The following is a 6,338-nucleotide window of genomic DNA, read 5'->3' on the forward strand; positions in this document are numbered from 1 at the left end:
AGTCTGTGTGAGATTTTTGTAAATTGTAGAGATTTTACATTAAGTATACTTTAAAGTTAGAAGAAATATCAAAGAAAATTTTGATATAATTGAGATTTTATTTTTCACTTCATGTTTGTCGCACTGTAGGCACTTCGCCTGCGTTGTTTTCATCCATCTTCTTTGTCAAAAAATAAATAATAGTTGTATTTTCAAGATGCTGAAGTCAGTTACATGTACGTTCATCCTGGAGAAAATATATTCATATTTTCTTTATTTTATTTATTTGTTATTTATTTATTGTAGGAAAGTAATATCATAATGGAAAGTGCTTAACAATAATAAGAATATAATCATTTCTACAAAAGAGTACTAGTGTAGTATACAGATGTGGGGCAAAACGTTTTACAAGATACAAATTGTTCATGGCTGTTGAGCCGAATTTCCGGAAAAAAGTGTTGATAATACTTCTAATTATCACGCAGTTACACACTAGTTAACGTGTTTTACAAGATGTTCACTTTGCTATTCAGAGGAATTGCATGTCCGTAATATTTGTCCTGAGGCCGTAGGTCGAGAAAAATGGATGCTGAAAACATATGACAGAACGGGTTGTGTGCGTGAGCTAAATTAAATTTTAAAGCCTATAGCCTGATATTCATGATGCCCAACACCTACACATATATTTTCAGTCTATCACCGCATGGATATTATTTTGATTAAGCTGGAAAATTCTTGAAACGGCCCTATTTGAACAGTCTACTCAAAATAGATATACAAACATGCATATATGTAATTGTACATTTAACCATTTATTAATAGTTTATATAGTGCCATGTAAAACTTGAAATGTCTTGTAAATAAATGGAAATTGATGTAAAATAATTGTTATAAATCATTTTCTATCTAAAACTTATATACATGTATTTCATTAATTTTTTAAATCGTACTAAATATTACAGCCCTGATGTTTATACATGTATATCTATGCACAGGTAAATGAGCATGCACCAACGTTTTGCATAAAATATGTTATAAAAATGTAAACATCCCCAGAAGTTTATTTCTTTTGCTTTTTCTTCAAAATTTAAACTATAATTCAAATATTGCGCACACACAATATACACATATACACCCTCACGCATAAACACACACATGTACACATGAATTCATTTATTGCACCCGTTCCCTGCTTTTGTGTATTTAACTGTATTCAGTACTTGCATCTTATCATATTTAGAAATTAATGAATTCCATTTTTCTCGTATATTGTATTTTTAAAGATAAAAAATCTCTCTAAATTCATGTGTCTTAATGACCCAAAACAAACTCTGAATTTAATGATAAATAAATTGGAGGAAAAAAAAATTAAAAATTTTAGATAATAAATTTATCAGTGCCACATGGATTTAAGAACCTTTTTAATATTATGTACATTTCTGATGATATACCGGATACAGTAATTATCAAGGCGACAAAAAATGCCCGGGGATCCGGATATCGCCATGATAATATCAATAACGATAGTCAATTAGTGCTTTGTCGGAGCTATTACAAATTTCTGTTGTCTATATACATGCACGATTATCATTGATATTATATTCAGGGTTTCTTTATTTTTTTTCCCGACGCTTTAATAAATGTTGTCAGTAAGTAAATAGATAAGTAAATATATTTTTTTTATAGTGGCATACTGTATTACATTCATTATACAAATAAGCATATGTACATGTACAACATCCGGCCTATCTTACTTGTAAGTCAATTTTAACAATATACATAATTATACTTATTACATACGTATGGGTTTTCTTTGCCTTATGTTATATGCATTGTATTTGAAACTAGCAGTCTGACATGGCAAAGGAGTTGATAGATATTTAAATAGAGCATTTAACATGTTTGAATTATTAATTTGTAAATTTGAATTTCCAACATTTTTTTAAGCAAATCATATCGAGAGTTCTTATACAGATAACATTTTAATAGAAAATGAAGTCTTTGTTTTTGCTATGGGACTCAGATACATCTAGAGAGTAAATGAGACGCGGAACGCACCGAAAGCAGAATTCGAAATAATTACTCGGAGGAAGTCACATTTCAGGTCAATTTTTACATTTCTTATGTGTTTAAAATGTGTTTAAAACAAGTAGTTCAGAAAGTCATTCATTCTCAAAATATTTAAATTTACCCACTTTTCCCCGGAATTTTATGTCCTATGTCAACATGTCGACTAATTCAATGCCAATTCATCTATGCTTTTATTTCCTAATCTTGAACGTTTCTTGTATGAGAGAAAGAAATGTTGAAACAAAGCACTGTACACCTACGTGTATTGTCACTGCAACCTACATTTTACCTTCAAGAAATACAGTGAGTCATCATAATACAATGTATGTCTCTCTTATGATAATAGTGTCATAAATTAAAATTATCAAAATATGAGTGCAAAGTTTTAACAAATTTAACTACAGTTAAGAGCGAAGAACAAAGATGGTACTCTGTTTCAAAACCGTCTATTTATCGTCTATGTCAACGTTACGCTACATTTATTTACTGCGCAAAACCCGTATAAATCAAACATTGAATCGGAGCATGCGAATTTCACTATTTTTTCGAAGTCTATCAACATTCCTCTTTCTGAGACTAGAGGCCATGGTAACTTGTTTTTGTTTTTCTGTAAAGGGTAAATAATTCAATTTTTTCAAGTAGCATAAATAACTCGATGGTGTTGAATACATGTAGTTCAGAGAAAACATATCTTTTCCGAAGGCAAAAGGCCCGAAATGGGGATGTTTTTCCCTGGTTTGACTAATAACATGAAATGACAGCTTTAACCTTCAATATTAAAACATCTTTTTGTCCACTTATATCATCTCGTATAATCATTTGAATAGTATATTTAGGAACTATTGATCAAATCACAACATTGCCATGTTCGAGGGCATCTGTGTAAAACTAAAATCATACTGTGAATATAAAATAACGCGGATAATGTCTATTCTAATTGGTTTCAATCTAATTTGCATAAATTGTCACGGTCAAGTCATACACAGACAATGTTTCTCCTATCAATCAGAATACCGTTATCAACACGTGAAAGTCATTAACTTTAAAGACGTCTTCATTTCTCTATGCAATTGTTGTTTTGCATTTCGCAATGCATCATATCGTTAGACGTCAAGTGTTTCTGATCCATTCTGCTCCGTCAATAATTGCTACTCAATAAACTAATAAATTTAATGTACTCAATAATATTTTGTAAGAGTATCATTACGATACAACATCTCAGGGGTACTTATTGTTCAGGGTCAAATGTATCGAACTAGATAACTGTTCTCTCAGACTATGACTTATTTAAAGTAGGAGAAAATTAAGAGCTCATAAATTGAAAATAATAAACAATTACGTCAGTATTTGTTCTTGTTTCATTGGCATACCTATCAATTTTACCGAAATTTTCAGTAAATCAAAAAAAAAAAATCTGTAATACTATAATAATATAATAACACACGGAGTGCAACACATTCCAGGTCACCTGGGAACATCTCTGTTAATATCGAGGCTGCCGCGCAATCAAATTTCAATCGAAAAATACAAAACATAAACCAATCTTTTCAGAAGGAACCATTCTTTATATCTCTAACTGCATATGATTTGAAACACCTGTTTAATAACAGCAGCAGTGACAATTCTCCACGACTTCAACATTCGTAGTCCACTGACCGCGACTCCATTACGTGAAGTAGCTACAGCCGCGCCCATTTACCCAAAAGGAACATATAATGCCTGAAATAAACAATAATATTTTGTAAGAATATCATTACGATACAACATCACAGGGGTACTTATTGTTCAGGGTCAAATGTATCGAACTAGATAACTGTTCTCTCAGACTATGACTTATTTAAAGTAGGAGAAAATTAAGAGCTCATAAATTGAAAATAATAAACAATTACGTCAGTATTTGTTCTTTTTTCATTGGCATGCCTAATTCATGCTACAGGCGTTGGCATACCTATCAATTTTACCGAAATTTTCAGTAAATCAAAAACAAAATATGGAATACTATAATATAATAACACACGGAGTGCAACACATTCCAGGTCACCTGGGAACATCTCTGTTAATATCGAGGCTGCTGCATGCGCAATCAAATTTCAATCGAAAAATACAAAACATAAACCAATCTTTTCAGAAGGAACCATTCTTTATATCTGTACCTGCATATGATTTGAAACGCCTGTTTAACAACAGTAGCAGTGACATTTCTCCACGACTTCAACATTTGTAGTCCGTTGTCCGCGACGCCATTACGTGACGTAGATTTACCCAAAAAGAACACATAGTGCCTGAAATAAACAATAATATTTTAAAGTCATATACAGTATGATGCCAGATATATATCTGATGATACTTATAGACTAGAAAGATTTAACCTTGAAATACAGGTACTTGTTTGTCCAAAACTCTGACACACAGACACTTGTTCCGTATATGGGGTCATCCCCTTCTTTTTCTTTCCATAACGTACCTAACTCAATTTCAGGCACCCCGCTTCAAGCTTGTATTTTGTTAATATATCAATTATTAAAGCGACAGTACGGCTCCAAAATGTGTACTTTTTCATCCAAATTTACCCAATATGTCATTAAGAAATAAGGTATAAAGTTGATGTAAGCAGTTTGAGAAACAGAAATATTCTCTACTCAAACAAAATTAACGTAATTAGAATCTGCCGGAAAATCAAGGGTCGTACGAACTGGAGCAATCTTAGATCTGTTTATTTGTACAACGAGAATTCTAAAACGGCACGTGCCTACACTGTAGAGTTTACAGTTATAATGAATATTAGGTGAAAGCAATTTTCAAAAACACAAATTATCATAACTTTCTGATAAATAATCTAAAATAATAATCGTAAAGATTTTAGTCTGCATTCAGGCGAATTTAACAGAATTAAAAGTACAAATGTTTACGTTTTGTGTAATGGGGTCCGAGAAAGGAAAAACCAACTAATCATACGTTATCGCGGCAAATGTCAAACAAAATATTTTTCTGCACAGTTAAAAAAAATTAGCATTTCAAATGGCAACAATGTTTATAAGTCAAAAATTTATTTTTTATGTTGAGTTTACACTATTGTTTTTCTTTGAAAGCGACGGAAAAATGAGAAATGATAACTAGTATCAACAAACCTGTCGAATAGAACCTTCGAGAGCCCTGCGTGAGTGTCGCCGAGTTCCCGTTTCTTCCTTATCCATCGATTTTATTAATCCCCAAACTAAATTTTAGTCAGGAAAGTTGCTTTTTCAAGTTCTATTTTCAGTTTCTTTTTCTTTTTGGTCGACTTTGTCAATGTAGCAGGCCTACCGGGATTCCCTCTCTAACCATGCTGTTTTGTTTATGAAAACTACGCATGCGTGCATAGCATGGAATGTGGAACCCCGAACACGTTGCGATGTATATATTTACGTCCCATAAATAACTATTAATTTTAATGAAATAATCCAAATTATTTAATTGTAAAAGTTGTAATTTTCTGAAAGTTTATACATTTATGAGTAGTAAAAAAATTCCAAATCTTGTCGGAAAATTTTATCTAGTCAGTTTTTTGATGAGATGCGCCGTACTGTCACTTTAACCTACTTTAATATGACATCATTCGCTTCGAGAGACTTTTTCTTCAAATAAATCGTTTCAGACGTCTCTGGTCGAGCCACTTTATTGTAAACCACTTATTTATCCCTCGAAAATTACCTCGATACATTTTAAGACTCTAGGCGGGATACAAGAACTTCCGGTTGGGGTTATAAATGTAGGATAAAACCAGAAACTTCCGAGTTTTCCATTCTGAGGTCTCTAGTTTTATCGTAGATTACAACCCCAACCGGAAATTCTTATATCCCGTCTAGAGTCTTTTAAAAATGTATCAAGAGTGAATCTAAAAAAAAAAATAGTTATACTACGCCAAAAGCGCACTCATCATATTTCTTTTCATGTTGTATGTGAATTCATGTCCTATTCACATATTTCTAGTTTTGAATATTTCATTTAAATTCCTAAATAGACATGCAATATTTGTGTGTGCAGTTTTATCATAAAACCTTACCGAATGTTTGTTATCTTTGGTTCATGATCAGTTCTAAATAACATTTCTAAAAGACTCCTTTCTATTAATACTATTATCTCCCCTTGAAAAAAAAAGGTGAATCCCTCCCTCCATTTGAATTCTTTTTATCTTCCAAGAATGAGCTAGGGCAAATTTGGTTGAAATTGGTTTCGAAATTATGGGGGGATACATACAGACCTACTGTGAAACAGGAAAACTTTTGGCTCAGGTGAATTTAAAAAAAAAA

Source organism: Saccostrea echinata, unplaced genomic scaffold (assembly GCF_033153115.1).
Source record: "Saccostrea echinata isolate AGI-Se365-2 ecotype Australia unplaced genomic scaffold, CSIRO_AGI_Sech_v1 ptg000045l, whole genome shotgun sequence".
Classification (NCBI taxonomy): domain Eukaryota; kingdom Metazoa; phylum Mollusca; class Bivalvia; order Ostreida; family Ostreidae; genus Saccostrea; species Saccostrea echinata.